The sequence below is a fragment of the Schistocerca gregaria genome, chromosome 1 (assembly GCF_023897955.1).
Source record: "Schistocerca gregaria isolate iqSchGreg1 chromosome 1, iqSchGreg1.2, whole genome shotgun sequence".
Classification (NCBI taxonomy): domain Eukaryota; kingdom Metazoa; phylum Arthropoda; class Insecta; order Orthoptera; family Acrididae; genus Schistocerca; species Schistocerca gregaria.
Genome location: NC_064920.1, coordinates 270,263,309 through 270,285,250, shown reverse-complemented (window position 1 = coordinate 270,285,250; position 21,942 = coordinate 270,263,309).

Sequence of the window (21,942 nt, the reverse complement as noted above, 5' to 3'; positions counted from 1 at the left end):
GACGGACTTTGAGCGGGCGTATAGTGGGCATGCGGGAGGCCGCGTGGACGTACCGCCGAATTGCTCAACACGTGGGGCGTGAGGTCTCCACAGTACATCGATGTTGTCGCCAGTGGTCGGCGGAAGGTGCACGTGCCCGTCGACCTGGGACCGGACCGCAGCGACGCACGGATGCACGCCAAGACCGTAGGATCCTACGCAGTGCCGTAGGGGACCGCACCGCCACTTCCCAGCAAATTAGGGACACTGTTGCTACTGGGGTATCGGCGAGGACCATTCGCAACCGTCTCCATGAAGCTGGGCTATGGTCCCGCACACCGTTAGGCCGTCTTCCGCTCACGCCCCAACATCGTGCAGCCCGCCTCCAGTGGTGTCGCGACAGGCGTGAATGGATGGACGAATGGAGACGTGTCGTCTTCAGCGATGAGAGTCGCTTCTGCCTTGGTGCCAATGATGGTCGTATGCGTGTTTGGCGCCGTGCAGGTGAGCGCCACAATCAGGACTGCATACGACCGAGGCACACAGGGCCAACACCCGGCATCATGGTGTGGGGAGCGATCTCCTACACTGGCCGTACACCTCTGATGATCGTCGAGAGGACACTGAATAGTGCACGGTACATCCAAACCGCCATCGAACCCATCGTTCTACCATTCCTAGACCGCCAAGAGAACTTGCTGTTCCAACAGGACAATGCACGTCCGCATATATCCCGTGCCACCCAACGTGCTCTAGAAGGTGTAAGTCAACTACCCTGGCCAGCAAGATCACCGGATCTGTCCCCCATTGAGCATGTTTGGGACTGGATGAAGCGTCGTCTCATGCGGTCTGCACGTCCAGTACGAACGCTGGTCCAACTGAGGCGCCAGGTGGAAATGGCATGGCAAGCCGTTCCACAGGACTACATCCAGCATCTCTACGATCGTCCCCATGGGAGAATAGCAGCCTGCATTGCTGCGAAAGGTGGATATGTGCCTGTGGTTCTGTCAGTGTGATCATGTGATGTATCTGACCCCAGGAATGTGTCAATAAAGTTTCCCCTTCCTGGGACAATGAATTCACCGTGTTCTTATTTCAATTTCCAGGAGTGTAGCTTTTAGTTTGCAGTCTCATTTGAGGTTGAGGGTCGCCCTTCGGCGCCTCAGCTATCCATGTTGGTTCAGGCTAGTCCTGAGGCCAACCAGGGGGTGGTCCAGAATTTGGCACAGAACATTTTCGGTTATCATTCGCTTTCTGTATTTGGGGTGGCCCATGAAAATAAGACCATCACTGATTACCGTTATGAGAAGGTGACCAGAGCCCTGTTTACGGCCCATTTCTACTCATTTAGTAACCAGCTGTGACAATTTTGTTTCGTATTGTGAAACCTGCAGCATATTGCATATGCGCATTTCTGTTTACATTTTCAGGCACACCTGGAGGTCGGGCGTCAGTGCCTCGAGGGACGTTGTTCCGGCCGCTGTTGGAGTGGCTCGCAGATTGTAGAGTCACAGCACCTCCTTGACGCTACTCTACTTGGCGTCCTTCTGAATTAAATATTACGAATCCATCGCGGAAAAAACATTTTCTTTATTGTTTTCTGATGCTTATATCGATTTTTCCCACATACAAATCGGTAATTTAGCTTTAAATACCCATATAACGTCCTTAAGCACTATCGGCTTGTCACAGTATCGAGTTTTACTGAGGTATTTCTAGAAATACTTCCCGAGAATGCCTTGCTTTGGGTTATAAGTTTCAGGACTGTATACCTCACGCCTTATACGAGCTTGCACGTGAACAGACCAATATTTTGAAAGCAACGCCAGTTCAAACTGATCTTAGGTTAAAGCAGTTTTGGATGTTTCCACGGCCCAGAGCGCGGAGTCCACTTGAATATAAGGTACTGCAAATTGAATTTTTTGCATTCACTCCAAATTTCGCGCAAAATTCCTCTAATACTGCCGATAAATACGAGCGCATGGGGATATTTCCTTTCAGGAGTAAATACTTGAAACTGCCCGTGCTAAATTACTCTTTCTTCCACAGGCACGGCTGTTAATGTTGGGGTGGACACCATCGATTGTATGAGCACTCTGCACATGGAATAACAGGCCTTGTACTGTGCAAAAAAGTTTGATTACACGAACTAAATGTTGCGTAATTTTTGAGCTTGCACACTGCGCCAACTTTCAGTCATTTGTACTGAAAGGTTCCTTAACGAACGTTTCTTAGTTTGATTTGATTTTGAACTCGTACTGGCTTGGTTAGTTAGTTGTTACCGTCCTGTTGTTTCGCTTTGGGTGACGTTATGCATTTCTAACTGCGAGAGAAAGCAGATATATCTGTCTGCGAGAATACAATACGAATTTGGCCCTATTTTATGATCTTTCTAAAAAATGTGCAAACTGATTAAATCCTGAAATTTTCTATTAGTCTCTATAATTAAAGGAAGTGTCGCCCTGCGTTAATGATCCGCCAAGTAATTCTTTTCATAAAAGGATCACTGCGTTGATAATTTTCGTAAAAATCGATTCTGAAATGAAACATATCTTACCTCTCAATGTGCGCCAGCTGCAAATTTCTAACTACGATTGCTTGGAGCTTAGTGCAATGCTCCAGACAAGTAAACTATTTTATACACATAATTGAGTGTGACACTCTAAATAAAAAGGACTTGGCTCGAGGATGTGGACAATGCTCTTAAGTGAATTGTATCTTTAACAATCTTTTTTCGAACTTTGTGACATATTATCAATTGCATGAAATTCGTGTTACAACACACATTAAAACTGCCAAAGGGCTAAGCTGATATAAAATTCTTACTCCCACAAATGTTAGACAGGTAATTGATAAAAATAAAAAAATACCTTGCAGTGAAAATTGCACGATCTTTAATGAAAAATCTAATAGTTCCTGATGTGGAGGTCTCATTCAACAATGGTTACAAACTACGTGCGGCTGCAGAGCCACTAAATAAAAAAATATTACCTTTATTCTTGTTCATACTCTTATGTAATCTCAGTACATCTCATTGAATTCTAAATCACTAATCAAATCTGTCTCCTGTGTTCCACAACATATAATTTTATTTAAACACAAATGCACTCAATTTTTGTCTACATTGCCACGAATCGTTTGCTGGGCGTCTGTCTCACTACTTCCTCACAATAGAACTCCCGCTTTCCTCGCTACTAAACAGCGATGACAAAAACAAGCACATCTTCCGAGGGCACAGGTGATATGACCAAAATACTGCACGCTGGTTCGTGCTTTCAAAAAGAAAGTACAAACGTTCAGTGCAGAGTGCCGAAAAACAATTCTCGACTTTTTGCCAACAACGATTAAAATAGTACCGCGGGGACCGTGTTTGACTTGTTTCGAACAACGATATCTTCGTTGTTTGGATACCAATGACCGACTCATTCTCAGCATAGCCTGCACAAAAAGTAACTGCAAGATACTTTAAATGAGCGGCAATACATCTCAGGGCCACTTTTTATTTTGTTCAAAGACGAATTAGTGATTGGATACGCTACATATTGGTCATTACGTCTCCCAACAATTCCTTGCCGACTTCGCTGTTCAGATGTTGTATATTCTAAAAAATAGTGAATGCGTACATATGCACATCAGAATTAGAGGAGATGAAAGAATTGGCTACACGATAACAGTAGAGTAGGTCACACACTACTTTAATCTGATTTACTGCTAGTGAAAACTACTTACACAGGGAGATACAGAATAACTCAAATTTCACGCGATGAAGACGGAAGACAAGATAGAAGTGAGCTAGCGCTAAATAAGTACAGCTACATTTTCTTGTTTTAGCAAATGAATAATGCCACTCTCCTTGACTTTTTAGAATATTCTGATCTGAAATGCGGATAGCTGGTATCTTTCATAGGATATATGTGTTTTACAACGTCGATTTACACGAAATTTGTTGTATCTGTTGTTGTATCTGTAATTGAAGAAGTAAGGTGCACATACGTACTAGCGCTAGTCTCTACCCTTGATATCGATAAGAAAAACGTAGAAACTTTATAAAGAGATAGCTCAAAATGTAATAAAGCAACTGTGTCGATGTGTGTTTAGTATCGGCATAAAAATTGTTTTGATTCCGTTCTTGAAACAGCACTCTCTTCACGTATTTTTTTTCGCCAGTTTACTCCATATTACTCGTACAATATTCGCTAGTTGTTGTTTAACGCTCGCGAGGTGAACTATCATGAAGTCAGCTTATTCTTCCACGAAACTCTGTCCAATTCGGTCCCCTTACCCGTTTACTGTTTTATGGTAAGAGATCACCGGCTTCTTGCGAAAACATTTTATCAGACTTACACCTATGCCTCTCAAGCCACCCTAAAATGTATGGCAGAGCGTACGTCTGATATGAATTTTATTACCGCCTATTCCCGTTCCATTCACAACAGGCGCGTGGGATGTACGACTGCCGGTGGACCCGTATGAGCTCTGATTTTTCTGATTTGTTTGTCGTACACATTTCGTTTCGTCGAGCACATGTGTGTGTGTGTGTGTGTGTGTGTTTGGGGGGGGGGGGGGCATTATATTGGTCCACTCTTCTTGGAACATAGGTTCTCCGAATGGATTTCCACAGCAAACATCTCTGTGACGCACAACGGCTCCCTTTCAGCATCTGCCGCTGTCATGGAGATGTAATAATGGGAGATGGCACTACAGACTACGCTTTACGTTACTTTGAAGCCGACGCCGCTTTATTGGATGTACCGAAACGTTACTTTTACGATTGTTTCTCGTTCTTAATTTTTGTCATCTACACGCAGCAATTGCTGTAAATTGTAAAGCGCTTGCGTGAATAAAATAGTACCACAAAGGCATTTTCAGATACTTTTCTGGTCTTAAATGCACTTTTGATCCAGTAATGCGACGTGTTAAGCCTCGTTGATGTAACATTGTTATTGTTTTACTTTTAGATGTTGTTGTCCTAGTCCTAGAACTGGTGTGATGCAGCTCTCCAAGCTACTCTATCCTGTGCAAGCCTCCTCATCTCCCAGTACCTACTGCAACCTACATCCTTCTCAATCTGCTTGGTGTATTCATCTCTACGATTTTTACCCTTCACGGTGCCGTCCATTACTAAACTGGTGATCCCTTGATGCCTCACAACATGTTCTACCAACCGATCCCTTCTTCTAGTCAAGTTGTGCCACAAACTCGTCTTTTCCCCAATTCTATTCAATACCTTCTCATTAGTTATGTGATCTACTCATATAATATTCAGCATTCTTCTGTAACACCACATTTCAAAAGCTTCTATTCACTTCTTGTCTAAACTATTTATCGTCCATGTTTCACTTCCATAAAAAATACTTTCAGAAGCGACTTCGTGACACTTAAATCTATACTCGATGTTAACAAATTTCTCTTCTTCAGAAACACTTTCCATGTGATTGACAGTCTACATTTTATATCCTCTCTACTTCGACCATCATCAGTTATTTTGCTCCCCAAATAGCAAAACTCCTTTACTACTTTAACTGTCTCATTTCCTAATCCAATTCCCGCAGCATCACCCGACTTAATTCAACTACATTCCATTATCCTCGTTTTGCTTTTGTTGATGTTCATCTTATAACCTCCTTTCAAGACACTGACCATTCCGTTCAACTGCTCTTCTAAGTTCTTTGCTGTCTCTAACAGAATTACAATGTCATCGGCGAACCTCAAAATTTTTATTTCTTCTCCATGGATTTTAATGCCTACTCCTATCTTTTCTTTCGTTTCCTTTATTGCTTGCTCAGTATACAGATTGCATAGCATCGGGGAGGGGCTACAACCCTGTCTCACTCCCTTCTCAACCACTGCATCCCTTTCATGCCCCTCGACTCTTATAACTGCCAACTGGAATCTGTACAAATTGTTAATAGCCTTTTGCTCCTTGTATTTTACACCTACCACGTTCAGAATTTGAAAGAGAGTATTCCAGTCAACATTGTCAAAAGCTTTCTCGAGGTCTACAAATGCTAGAAACGTAGGTTTGCCTTTCCTTAATCTTTCTTCTAAGATAAGTCGTAGGGCCAATATTGCCTCACGTTTTCCAACATTTCTGCGGAATCGAAACTGATCTTCCCTGAGGTCGGCTTCTGCTAGTTTTTCTATTCGTCTGTAAAGAATTCGCATTAGCATTTTGCAGCTGTGACTTATTAATCTGATAGTTCGGTAATTTTCACATCTGTCAACACTTGCTTTCTTTGGGATTGGAATTATTATATTCTTGTTGGAGTCTGAGGGTATTTCGCCTGTCTCATACATCTTGCTCACCAGATGGTAGAGTTTTGTCAGGACTGGCTCTCCCAAGGCTGTCAGATATAAGCAATAATACGATTGTCTAACGTGACACGGTTCTTTTATAATCCGTTCATCGTAACAATAAACCTGATGTATTCTTCCGCAATTGCTGGAACCTCATTGGATTTTCGTTTCACGTGGGACTGCAACCAAATTGTCTCGAGTGCTGTCAAGTACGACAATAAGGCTACGTTTTGTGTTGTGCGTTACCCGCACATCGACTTAGCGATAGTACGGGACAACAGCTTTACCGGCGCATTTAACTTGGACAGCACTGGCCGGTCAGCTGGTACAGCTAGCCTTCAGTGACTTGGCCAGCTGCAGTTCACACGTAAAAAGAGACGAGCAGAGGAGCAAAAGGCTTGGAATGTAATTTAATTTTTAAGCAGAATGAAATAATACACTTCACATCTCCCACAAAACGCTCCTTACACGACTAGATGAAAACTGCAACACGTTATCGTTTTTAGCTAACGGACTATTGTAATTAAAAACAAGTATGATGAAAATTTCTGACTTAACCACACCGTAACAGGCACATATGAACACACAGGAGACAGTCCACGGTATTGGTGCTACAAAACACCACTGTTTACTGTTCATGTACCACGACATCAATATGGGATCTGGACACCTTGCACAAGTACACGGGCCGCACAACGTGTTGGCATACTCTGGATCAGGTGGTCGAGCAGCTGCTGAGGTATAGCCTCCCATTCTTACACCAGTGCCTGTCAGAGCTCCTGAAGTGCCGCAGGGGTCTGAAGACGAGCAGCGATACGTCGACCGAGAGCATCCCAGACGTGCTCGATGGGGTTTAGGTCTGGAGAACAGGCACTCCACTCCATTCGCCTTATATATTCTGATTCAACGTACTCCTCCACGATGGCGGATCGATGGCGCCGTGCGTTATTATCCATCAGGAGGAAGGTGGGGCCCACTGCGCCCCTGAAAAGGCGGTCATACTAGTGCAAAATGACGGTCCGATACACCTGTTACAGTTCCTCTCTCAAAGACATGCAGGATGCTCGTGCACCAATCATAATCCCACGCTACACCATCAAACCACGACCTCCATACTGGTCCCTTTCAAGGACATTAAGGGGTTGGTATCTGGATCCTGGTTCACGCCAGATGAAAACCGGCCGAGAATCACCTTTCAGACTATACATAGACTCTCCTGTGAACATAACCTGGAACCACTGTTCCGATGACCATATACTGTGTTCTTGACGCCAGGCATTACGGGCTCTCCTGTGACCAGGGGCCGGTGGAATACACCTTGCAGGTCTCCGGGCGAATGAGTCATGTCTATTCAGTCATCTGTAGGCTGTGTGTCTGGAGACAACTGTTCCAGTGGCTGCGGCAAGGTTCCGAGCAAGGCTACCTGCAGTACTCCGTGTCCGCCTGCGGGCACTGATGGTGAGTTATCGGTCTCCTTGTGGTGTTGTACACTGTGGACGTTCCGTACCGTAGCGCCTGGACGCGTTCCCTGTCTGCTGGAATCGTTGCCATAACCTTGAGGTCACACTATGTTGCACACGGAGGGCCCGTGTTATGACCTGCTGTGTATGACCAGCCTCCAGTCGCCCTAGTATTCTACCCCTCATAACGTCATCAATATGTGAGTAATTTTCAACAGACAGTCACCATTAGCACGTTTGGAAACGTCTGCACGGTTGCTCGCAGCACCTTACTCTGACATGCACCAACACACCTCTGCGTATGTGGACTGCTGCCAGCGCCACCGTGCGACGACCGCAGGCAGATCAAATACACCGCATGAACACCCCGAGGTGATTTAAGCCCGCAAACCGCCCACCAAAGCGTTGTTTCGCCATGTATCAGTATTATCCTTAATTCATGAGTGTAGTTATTTCAAAAGTAATCATCATAGCTGTTAATACATTTATCCTACTGTGAGACGAGACGAGTAACATCTTCAGGGAAAAATGTTTGCGTCTGCCTTTGGAACCATGATCGTATTTCCTCGTCGGAACCAAATCGACGCCCAAGAATGTCTTTCTTCGGGGCACTAAAAATTGGAAATCACGTGTGTATGGAGGATGTTAAGCGCTTCTCAGCAAAGCTGCTGCAGCGTAGTCCCCATGACCTTGACTATATGTGGGTGATTTCCGCGGTTGTTGTGGGCCCACTTCTTCGCAAGTTTGTTTCGACTATGTTGCACAAGTTTCGCTTGGAAGCCCTTACACATCAGTCTGTAAGGTGTCAGGCAAATCCAACACCTTCCACGAAAACCCTGACATGATAAGCAAATCCTGTAGTATGTCACATAGCTCCGAATAAATCGTGACATTAAATTAACCAAAGTAATACGAGTAACGAGTGAGCAAATGGAATACCACAGGCTACCATAAGGGATGGACGGACACCCTCGTCGCCAGCCAACCGCTAACACCACACCACGCGCAAGTTTTAGCGGGAGTCTTTATCGCGTCTCTGTTACGTCAAGGACCACCCCCCAGCCCATGTTAAAAGCTACAGCCCTCCAGAAAAACAGTATAGATCTTGCGATAACGCTAAAAGGACCACACCAGCTGCAAGTTTTAGCGTGAGACTTTTTCGCGTCTCTGTTACATTGCAAACTTTAAAAACATTGCCCCACCATGAAAAGTATAACGTTTCTCATCGGATAGACAGAATTTTTGTAGGCGGAACTTAAGGTTAACATTGAGACCCTGATTGGTCAGTTGAAAACACAGCCAGATAGTTTTTTTTAAACCAACTTCGGTAAATTGTAGTAAGGAGAAGTTAGGAGAGAGTTGCTTCCGAGATAGCGAGGTGAGCGGAGTTGTGCTGCTCACTGCCGCCCTGACGCTGCCTAAACACCGACAAGGTAATGAACGCACGCGATGCCGCATTTTTGAGCGCATAAGGCTTCACTCAGAACTGCAGAAGTCTCATCTGTTACACCCCCTTTTTGCGTAATACTAGTGTCGATCGTAAATTAAAGCTCATGGTGTTCACATTTGCCACTTGAAGTAAAAATCTGAAACGCGATAATTTCTCTGTTATATAGTTATTGAGAAGCCACATCAGCCACTGTAATTTAAGACAAGTTAGGTAAGTAATTAAAGATAATTTAGGGTCACTGTAGACCATTTTGATAGTTTTCTCTTTTGTGAAACTTAATTTAAACCTAGATTATAGATGTGATATGGCATAGGTCTTCCTTCGATCCATTGTAGAACTTGGAAACCCACTGAGGGAATATTCGTTCAAATTTTTGTTGAACGCAGTTGGTTTTTACCATCCTGTATTAAAACCTTTCCTTTTATCAATAGTGCAATTTATAAACGATGTTTTGCGAGTAGAATAAAATTTCCAATGGTAAACTTAACTGCTTTTTCGACGTTATTTTACCAGCTAACTAAAAATAGGAAAGCCTTGAACCCCATCCACTAAATTTAGTTAGTATTAAGATTCTTTTACAGGGAGTGCAGTGGAGCTGACGCTGAAATCATTAAGTAATTGGCTATATCATCGCTAGTCTCACTGAACTCTTCTGAATTCTACATATCTTGAATACGCAGAACTCATAGTACAAGTAATAAGAGCTCCCTCACCACGGAGTACAAGGAATGCGAGCAGAAACGTTCACAGCACAGTTCTATGCAATCGGTTGCAAACCAACAATTGGGCGAAAACACAGAGCGTAGGACGTCGGAAGAAAACGCAATAGGACCCACCAATCTGGCAGAATTATTACAATTAATGACGGAAACCATGACAAGACAAAATAAAGAAATTGAAAACCAAAGTAAAATTCAGAATGCAGAAATGACGAAACAAAATGCAGAAACCACGAGACAAATGCGTGCGATTAAAGAACAAAACAAAACAAAAAATTCACTTACATCTAAGTCATATTGAAGACGAGACAAAATAATCTCGAGAAGTGATAGGAAACTTCATAACAGGTTACAATCAATTGAGAACAGACATTGACAAGGTACAAGTGGACGTACAAACATTGCGTAATGACATTCAGGACGAGATCAAAACATTACGTAACAACATCCAAGGAGAAGTCAAGAAACTAGAGAAACAGATAAACGTAATTACTAGACAAGTAGCAGGTACAGCGCGTGAAATGGTTGAAAACAGTGTGTTACACAAACGTATCACAAAAGCAGCGCTGAAAAGATATGATAACAGCATAGTCAAAATAGAAGCGCAAACGAAGCGACAATTTCAGAAATTGCGACCAGAGTTGTTGCAAACCATTGAAGAGCGTAGTGAACAGGATCTAACAAGCACAGAGTCCGTATCTGTAACAGCACCGGAAAAACAAGCAATTAACGAAGATATTACGCATTTGCGATACCAATCACAGGCGGAGAGTAACATACGTGAAATCAGACAGCCTGCACAGCAACAAACTCGTTTCAAATTCTTGATGAACAAACGTCATCACAAACACATGCGGAACCACAAATGTATGTTTCAAGACAGTTTGGATAGTTCAATGAAGCAGCAAGGTTAGCCAGACAAGATACCCAACCAATACGTGACAAAGGAAAGCCAGGTCGCGAAAAGTACAGTGCAATGCATTCAGTTACACGTTCACAACCGATGGAAGAAAATTATTGCGTACCACTCCAACGATACTACGCAAGGGTAGGCGAAAGTTACAGTAGACAATATCCAATGGATCTACCACAACTGGAAAGAACGACGGGAGAAATGATCAGAAACAAATGTGGCGAAGAATCGCGAATTTCGTATGGACCTATGACGAAGTACGACAACGATCATTTCCTCACAGTCAGAAAATTTCAACACTTTCGAGAAGGAAATTCATTACATTCACGAACTTTTATTGATCAATTCCGTGTGGGATTACCAGAACACTGGACGCTAGCACACAAATTAGACTGTATACGTGCAAACATGTCAGGAACAGTCGCAGAAACCATGCAGAATGTTGCAGCGACATGCCGATCGTACGAAGATTTCAGAGAGAAGTTTCTCTCACGGTATTGGTCTAGCGAAGCACAGAACAGAGCGACGTACGAATTATTATAGAATCCATATTTTGAAAATTCAGGAGAGATGAGTCCCGTGCAATTTTTCGAATTAATGGCAAAGAAAAATCAATGGTTAGATGTACCATACAGTGACGGAGAGTTGATTAAATTATGCGCGATGAAGTTACCATTGAAATACCAGTCATCATTAGTAGGTCGCGGAGGCAATGACGTCGAAGCATTTAAAGGTATTCTAAGGGAACTAGAGTTCATATTTTCGGAAGATGACGCAAGAAAAAAACGAAGCGCACGTGAAAACGAAAGCAAAAAAGCAGTGGAATCCACAAGACACAATACGAAGAAACAATAATTACGAACCACGTGATAACTTCGCACCAAGAAACGACAATAGATTTCAACAAAGAACCGGTTATGGATTTGGAAGAGAATATGGCAATAACTGTAATTCACCCCAGAACGGAAACAACTATTACAGAGGGAATAACGACAACTGGAATGGGTACTGGAGAACCAATAGACCGACAAATTATCACCAAAGAAATCACTATCAAAGAGCTGAACAAGAAAAGGGAATACAGATAGAAGACATGGAGGCAAGACCACCAAACCCCGATAAACGTTCGAATTGACAGCTAAGTGCCCATGCCAAAGACAATGACGCACCGACCCAGGACAATTGCAGCACCTTGAACAGATAAGTAAAAATCTTATCACGAGAAGAGAAGAAGGAAGAAACAAATCCGCAGGGACCAGATGAAAACGAAGACAAGAAAATGACAATATCGTGTTGGGACCAAATTAATTGAGAGAATACTGATGAGGAAGATAAATTACCATGCACAACGAATGTAGGAGGAAAGGACGAAGTAATGAGTACTGCAGAACTATTTGAGATGGAAACCATGGAAAGCAAATACAATGAGGATAATGCGCAGTCGACAGAAGTTGAAAATAAGTTACTAGTGGGCACACAACCCAACGTATATAATGAAGGAAGTTATGAAGCGATTATTAGAGCATTTAGATGCGATTATATGGAAGTAGCGATGAAGAAGGAGAAGATAGAAGAGGACGAGGAAAAAGTAGAGGATGAAGAAGAAAGCGTAAATGAAGGAAGAAATAGAGAAGAGGAAATAAAAGAGAGAGAAGTAGCAGTCGAAGCTTATCCTACAGAAAGTTCGAATTCACAAGGGAAATTCCTAAAAGGACTCATGTATGATTCAGTGGAGGATTCGTTGATGCAATAAGAAGAAGAACAGAACCAACCCTTTCAAATTCAACCAATTGTGAAGGCCATGGTAAAGCATATCCCAGTCAATATTGTAATTGATAGCGGAAGTGAACTGACTGCGATCTCAGAAAATTTATTCATGCAGTGTAATGCCAATGAGGAATTGGCAGTTCTGAAAACACGTAAGATTAAAGTAAGAGGTCCTATTAGAAACAATGCTGCGGAAGTTACGAGACAAACAAGGTTAACTCTTTCGCGCCAAGGTCAAAACATCGAAGCCAACTTTGTGATTATACCTAAACTAACTGTAGATTTGAGTATAGGTGCAGATTTTCTAAATGAGGGGCGAGCGATAATAGATATGGGGAAAGGTAGCGTAACGGGAATGTCACACTTCTCTTTGAGCAAAAGCTAAAATTAGAAGAAACAAAGAATTAAGAATGACGCGAGATAAAGATGATGAAGAATTAGAATGGTATGCACAAAAGAGGGAATCGCCTCAACTCATGTTAGAAGTCCATAAAGAAATCGACGAAAAATTGCAAGAAGTTCAAGGTATTTTGGAACACAGTAAAAGAGAATTAGAGGGTATTTTACGAGATAAAGCAGAGGTACTTTTACCTAAGGCTGGCAGTATTAAACACTTTCAGTACAAGTTTGAAGATTAATTTTATTACTCGTAAATAATCAGCACAATATTTCAAGATTATGTTGCAGATAGGATCGTCAGGAGAAAGGAGAATGAAGAGAGAGGAAGGTGGGAAAAACAAAGTAGTTTCAATAATAACACCAATAGTATGGTAGATTAAGGTGAAGGGATAAAGCGTAGATAGTCTAACAGCATGAAATACTAAAATGCTATACACCACGACACTAAACAAAAATAAAAAAAACAATTTGAGGATTCTTGAGTAGACGTTAAGACTTTAAATGTCTTAGAATTGTAACATGGAAAGGGCGCCGAAATTTGTAAAGCTTTTGAAGAAGGCGTAAAACAAGTAGGTTAAGTAAAACTTTTTGTAAGAACCATTGTAAAAACTCCAGTAAGGAAGAGATGCAACGACCCAGTTGCAACGCGAGAAGTATCAAGAAAGAAAAGGACGTAATTAGCAAGACACGATTCTTACAAGACAAAAGCGTCGAGAGAAGGGCGACCAACAAAGGGCCCTTGTAAACCTTTTGCTGAAGGGACCGGTGCAGGGACGGACTAGCGAACACCGGACTTTCACCGCTCGTAAACTCCAAACGCCCCCACTCAGCGGAGCGAGCAAAAAACGGCCCGACGAGGAGACAGCTTGGGCAAGCCACCACTGGCAAAAAATATGTGTAAAAGTCACACTACTGCTATTAAACAGCACGCTGATGCACGAAACTGAAGAAAACTTCCACAAAGTAAAAATGACACTCCTAAACAATTTATCAAACTGTTACTAGGAGGAGAACTTCAAAGCGACTAATTATCAATAGATATTTCCATATCCTGCTCAGAGAAGAACCAAGAAGCAAGTAAGAAGCAGAGAAAAATCAGGAAGAACAGAAGTTGAAGATTCGCAAGAGTGAGACCAAGAAAGAAGATGGGTGAAGAATAGACGATATACATTCCCAAATCCCTATCCTATTGTAAACTAGTTGTCTGCGAAGTATTACAACGAAAAACGACCGCTTTCAGTGACGCATAACGATGACTTTCACGCATACAAAGCCAGTAAACCACGAGATTCTGCACTCAGAGCTCCATTCCATTTTGGGATCTCCACAACAGCAACACGCACTTGCAAAGCCAACAAGGAACGACGAACGAAGCTGTACATCAAATACTTGCCCACATCCATCTCGCTCAAGTCCATCACCTTCGTGCAAAAACATTCGCCAACCTCATGCTTAAACATTCATAGGATTGTGTGAACGTGTGAAATCAAATTATGTGATGTAGGAATTGTGGAAAAGAAACGTGTGAAAAACTAAATAAGTTAAGCACGCCAGACAGGTAATAAACTACAAAATAACAGTCACTGACTATGGACTTAAGTAAAAAAATAGATTATCGATAAAACAAGTCATTAGTTCTGAAATGGACAGTATATAAAGAACACAAAGTAAGGCATAATAAACGCTAAAACTATATACCACTTATTTTCTCCTCATAAAAATAAAAGAATAACTATATTTTACTTATTTTCTCCTTTTAAAAACAAAGAATAAAAATTATCTTGTTGGATGTTTTCCCTTTTTTTAACATATCTATCATTTGTTAGCATAATATCTCAATACTTGTGTATGTATACTTCTTTGTCAAAGCAATTCTTGGAAATAATTCTTATTTGTTAGTGTAACTGTTGAAATGAGTGTCTAGAATCAAAAACATTTTACTTGCACATGGTATTTAGAAAATGTTTTAGGAATAGATTTTATTTAATTACTACATTTATAAAAACAATATTTCTAAGAATATCAATGTGAAAGACTACTCACTTTCGATATCAATCTTCTTAAAAAACAAACTTCACACATAAATAAAGAAAGAAAATAATTAAAAATTAATAATAACATAAAAATATTCTTCTCTTGTCATTTTTAATTATAATGTGGAAGAATATAAAAATATAAATTAGTAATACAAACTAGCATAGAACAGAATAACGTGGCTGAACAGTAGGCAACAAACTTTAGACTCCGGAATTATTTTTGACTGACTTAGACAACGATTCACTCATTGCCTAAATTCAGTGCAAAAATTAATTTCGAAGGGTGGTGATATGTAAGGTGCCAGGCAAATCCAACACCTTCCATGAAAACCCTGACATGATAAGCAAATCCAGTAGTACGTCACATAGCTCCGAATAAATCGTGACATTAAATTAACCAAAGTAATATGAGTAACGAGCGAGCAAATGGAATACCACAGACTAATACAAGGATGCCTAAATGCATGTCATACCATCCCACCGTGAGACAGACGCAGTTCCGAGGGGAGAAACGAGAACAGAAGCCGAGAGCAGAACTGTGTTAAGCTGGAAGGCCCTACGATAAGGGATGGACGGACACCCACGTCGCCAGCTAACCGCTTAAGACCACACCACGCGCAAGTTTTAGCGGGAGACTTTTTCGCGTCTCTGTTACGTCAAGGACCACCCCCCCCCCCCCCAGTCCATGTTAAAAGCTACAGCCCTCCAGAGAAACAGTATAGTTCTTACGATAACACAAAAAGGGCAACACCACCAGAACGTTTTAGCGTGAGACATTTTTGCGTCTCTGTTACATCAAGGACCATCCCCCAGCCTATGTTAAAAGCTAGAGCCCTCCAGAAGAACAGTATAGGTCTTGCGATAACGCTAAAAGGACCACACCAGCTGCAAGTTTTAGCGTGAGACTTTTTGCGTCTCTGTTACATTGCAAACTTTAAAAACATTGCCCCACCATGAAAAGTATAACGTTTCTCATTGGACAGACAGAATTTTTGTAGGCGGAGTTTAAGGTTAACATTAAGACCCTGATTGGTCAGTTGAAAACACAGCCAGATAGTTTTTTTTTTTAAACCAACTTCGGTAAATGGTGGTAAGGAGAAGTTAGGAGAGAGTTGCTTCCAAGATAGCGAGGTGAGCGGAGCTGTGCTGCCCACTGCCGCCCTGACGCTGCCTAAACACCGACAAGGTAATGAACGCACTTGATGCCGCATTTTTGAGCGCATCAGACTTCACTCAGAACTGCAGAAGTCTCAACGGTTACACCCCCTTTTTGCTTAATACTAGTGTCGATCGTAAATTAAAGCTCATGGTGTTCACATTTGCCACTTGAAGTAAAAATCTGAAACGCGATAATTTCTCTGTTATATGGTTATTGAGAAGCCACATCAGCCACTGTAATTTAAGACAAGTTAGATAAGTAATTAAAGATAATTTAGGGTCACTGTAGACCATTTTGATAGTTTTCTCTTTTGTGAAACTTAATTTAAACCTAGATTATAGATGTGATATGGCATAGGTCTTCCTTCGATCCATTGTAGAACTTGGAAACCCACTCAGGGAATATTCGTTCAAATTTTTGTTGAACGCAGTTGGTTTTTACCATCCTGTATTAAAACCTTTCCTTTTATCAATAGTGCAATTTATAAACGATGTTTTGTGAGTAGAATAAAACTTCCAATGGTAAACTTAACCGCTTTTTCAACGTTATTTTACCAGCTAACTAAAAATAGGAAAGCCTTGAACCCCATCCACTAAATTTAGTTAGTATTAAGATTCTTTTACAGGGAGTGCAGTGGAGATGACGCTGAAATCATTAAGTATTTGGTTATATCATCGCTAGTCTCACTGAACCTACGGGGGATCTAGCGGATTTAACAATTGCAGCCGATACACGGCTCGTCCATGAGCATACAAACGTGGCGGCAATTTACTGTCGAAACGTGTTCGCCAGCATTATGAATAAGACCAAGCGCACAGGCATCGATTTTTATCATACGTAAAAATATTGTACGATTAAATTCATTTAGAGGTACAAAGGAGAGCATAGGAACTTCTTTGGGCCACTAAAAGAATTTGATCGTAGGATATATTTCCGTATGATAAATATCGATGCGTGTACGCTAGGCCTAAATGTCGGTTTGGCGAATGACGCGTGCTACCTAGTTATACTTATCGGTCTAGTTACGTCGATTCAAAGAGTCGTTGCTTTTGGTACGTTTTCTTCATTTACCTATCCATCGAATAGTGAAAGACTATCACCGGTAGACACCTGGTGGGGATAACTGATCGAGTGATAATTGATCAGTTATCGACTGGGGTTGAAAATTATTAAATTACTAAAATCAGTATTAAAAATAGCGGTTGGTGGTAGAAGGGTGAAAATTTAGGGATGCGTGTATTTTGCAATGCCACATCATAAAAAAATAAAAGTAAAACGTTATGTCCAAATATAAGAAAATTATTTTGGGTGGATCACCCTCATCACTTAGGGACATGAAAAATAGGTTACGACCGATTCTCAGAGGTACCGAATATACATGTAAAATTTCATCAGAATCGATCGAGCCGTTGACCAAGTGATAATTGATCAGTTATCGACCGGGGTTGAAAATTATTAAATTACTAAAATCGCTATTAAAAGTAGGGGTTGGTGGTAGAAGGGTGAAAATTTAGGGTTGTGTGTATTTTTTAATGATGCATCATAAAAAAATAAAAAAAAGTTCTGTGCAAAAAAATAAGAAAAATATTTTAGTGGTGGACCAGCCTTATCACTTAGGGGTGTGAAAAATAGTTTACGACCGATTCTCACACCTACCGAATATACATGCAAAATTGTATCAGATTCGATCGTGCCGTTTTGGAGGAGTATGGCAACTAACACTGTGACACGAGAATTTTATATACAAGAATATCGGTAAAATGACTATTGTACTAATCTGCTACTACTCTATAGAATGGGCACCTAAAATCCCATTTTGTTCACATTTTGAACAGGAAACAAACCGTAGCTCTTCGTCGACGATGGCAGTCGCAGGAAAGACACTATCAGCAGTATTTGTTTGTGATGGCTCCAGCTACACATAGTGAAAGCGAATTTGCAAATATCTGCCGAAACATCAGAGAAAATTCGCCTGACGACTCTTAGGAGAGACACCCTGGAAAAGCGGAGCAAAGACAAATGGGCAATCGCTATATAGTGACAACACGGACCGCAAGCAGGGAAATTCTCTGACATAAGCGACTTTGACAAAAGGTAGATTGCTATGGCCGGGCGCCTGTGAACTAACCTCTCTGAAACGGTGAAGTTCAATATGCAGCTCGTGTGCTACTTTCTTGAGCATCTTTGTAAAGCTGTGAAACCGAATGGGCGTCAAAGTAAAGTTTGTAAGTAATCTATCGCGGGATTCATTTACGTCCATTTCCAAATATTTGAGAGTTCAGATTCCTCAAAATTTCCATGACACTCTACCATCAGTTAATAAATGTTCAATACTCTGGTTAGTCCTATTTTATGTAAATGCCACAGCCTTCAGAAATATTTTACTGTGAGGTACACAAGTGTTTTCTAAGCAGTCTTCTTTGTACACTGACTGCATTTCTCCAGTATCCTACCAACAAATCGAATCCCACCATCAGCCTTACCTAACAGTGGCCTACCTCATAATTTCATTTCATAAATCACAATTTGTTAAATATGTTTCTCTGTTTCATGGGCGACTATTTTTACGTGTCACGTCCAATGCAACACTCAAGCTTTCGAAGGCTGTCGTCATCAGGAATAAAAGTCTCCGACTGCCGTGGATGACCGACGTTTCGCTTATAAAGAGTGATTCATATTAACGTTAATCCTCCCCCCCCCCCCCGAATCGATGTAGATACGGCTAAGATGAGTAATGTAACACCCCACCCGTCATTTATCTGGTTTTGGCGTGTGTCCACCCAAGCTAATTGACTAACAGATCAACAGAGAGTGCAAAACTGCGGCAATATTGGATAACGCAAAGAAAGTAATAAGGCCATTTGACTCCTGATTGAACTGCAGTGGCGGTGTTGACATTAATTGATTTAGAATTAATTACTTTTAATTAAAAAGGGGTGCACATTGATGATATATGCAGCTATTGAACACCGGATGCAAATGTTGAACATAAAATTAGTTAAGAAAGTTACTTGGAATTTCAACTACTTGATTGAAAACAGACGCAGTCGATTATCACAAATTTTTTTTACTCACGACCCTCAATCATCATATGACATGATTCTCCTACCAGGCAGTGGTAATAAATTGCGTTTGTGTGGAGTAAAGATCAATAACTCAAAGGTAATTCTTATCGACTGACCCAGGCGTAATGCGAAGTGCGAGAAAAATCCTACAGTACACGGCCCATGAAACCCTCGTGGAAACTTTGCCGAAATGATCCTACAAATTAATCAGCGGCCAGAGCAGGCGCAATATCACCGAATACAGCTTGGCGGAGCGGTGTCGTTGTGTGGACGTCGGCCGACCTTGTGGTGCTGCAAGGCTGCACTCGTCTATTCACCCCTAGCTATCGTGCTCAGTACATAGCTGAACCAAAACTATCTATCTCCAAGCTCAATCGTTCCATTTGCGAAGTCCTGAACTGCAGAGATGCTCACTCTTTCTCAGGCAAGCTGAGTAAAGAATGCCACGTCCACATTCTGGGCAAGCTGGGAACGGAAGGCCCTAGCTATCTTCTGCCAGTCCGCTCTTCGCCTCGGTTTCCCCTCCAGCAAAATCACTTACGCCAATTGCAGCGCAAGTCGCGTTAATTATGCGTCACTTCCCAGTGGCGAACAATGCCTGTTCTGGGAAGTGAACAAATTCCCACAAAATTTCCCTTCCTCTCAACTTTTTCTATTTAGCTCCACCCAGGACACCCATCAAGGTTAGCGCCTGCACAAACACCAAGTTTTCCGGAATTCTGACTCCCAAGAGAGTACTTCAAATTCCTTGGACCTATGTTCCCAACGGATGCCGATGTATTTCATGCTGTCGCTCTTCTCCTGAATTACTTCAGGCTCTGTGGACCGTGAATTCAGTGTGCTATATGCACGAACACGCATTTTTTTGCCCTCAGTTGACCGCTCCACCGTAGCTTTGCGCGGCTTTGTTGCATGTTTCACAGTAAACGGTACAATGGACATTTATCAACAGGTGTACAAGTTCTCCGTCTGTTTCCCGGTATACCAGCATGGAGTCGGGGTCAACCACCCACTCACTGTCACTCATCTTAAGGCGGCTGGAGGCCGCGCCGGGTTACCGCTTTCTGAGAGCTTGAGCCGCTCTAAGCTGCCTATTGTCGCTTCCATTCACCGTTCCCCAGCCGGCCACGGTCAACTCTAAATGTTTCCCAGGGGTAAACTAGCGTCCAGTAAATCGACTCGTTTCCACAAAGTTTTCATGTCGTGTGAATTACTTTAAAACCATCACCCGACATTAATTATTCCAATACATCCATACTATACCCTCTACAAGATGGATTGTGCCTTGTCAGTCATTTTTTGTTCAGCCCTACTATTCGCTCAACATGAGTTAGGTGATCTTTAATGACTTCATGTAAGGGGCATAGTTCTTGCCATCTTACATAGCCCGTCTGTTCAAATCAGTTTTGTAGTACTAAATTAATATCTCCATAACTGTTATTGTAATCTGCTCGCGTGGTTAGTTACGGGCGATTGATCACCACTGCCTCCTCTCTGTTGCAAACTCCCACTCACTCCTAGGGTAACTGACTTCAGTGACTGGAATTACTGTTAAAGAAGTGGTCATTATTTAGTCTAATTTTACTTTAATCGCTTCCGATTCCTGAGACAATTATTGGTCAGAGTACTGAAAAGAAAACTACAATTACATTACGAGGACACACGTCGCAAAGGGCAAGTACACATGTTTAAGCACCTATGTGCTTGTCATTTGAATGACAAGACCCGCAATTATAACTTAAGGTCCATTCACTCATAGTTACCCATCCCTAGTCGACTTAAATTACTAAAAACATACAAGAACAAAATTCATGTAACATTTTGTGAAGTTGATAGTAGTTGCTCTCATTAAATTATGTGTGAATCCCCCTTTGACATTTTATAAATAAAGTTTTTTTGTCTGTCTCTGGACGTTTATATTGTGCATGGTGTAAGTGTCATCTTTACACAATTCAAGAAGGTCTGGCCCAGTCTAGTGTCTGGATTGTGTACACACACACACACACACACACACACACACACACACACACACACACACACACATATATATATATATATATATATATATATATATATATATATATATATATATATACTCCTGGAAATTGAAATAAAAACACCGTGAATTCATTGTCCCAGGAAGGGGAAACTTTATTGACACATTACTGGGGTCAGATACATCACATGATCACACTGACAGAACCACAGGCACATAGACACAGGCAACAGAGCATGCACAATGTCGGCACTAGTACAGTGTATATCCACCTTTCGCAGCAATGCAGGCTGCTATTCTCTCATGGAGACGATCGTAGAGATGCTGGATGTAGTCCTGTGGAACGGCTTGCCATGCCATTTCCACCTGGCGCCTCAGTTGGACCAGCGTTCGAGCTGGACGTGCAGACCGCGTGAGACGACGCTTCATCCAGTCCCAAACATGCTCAATGGGGGACAGATCCGGAGATCTTGCTGGCCAGGGTAGTTGACTTACACCTTCTAGAGCACGTTGGGTGGCACGGGATACATGCGGACGTGCATTGTCCTGTTGGAACAGCAAGTTCCTTTGCCGGTCTAGGAATGGTAGAACGATGGGTTCGATGACGGTTTGGATGTACCATGCACTGTTCAGTGTCCCCTCGACGATCACCAGAGGTGTACGGCCAGTGTAGGAGATCGCTCCCCACACCATGATGCCGGG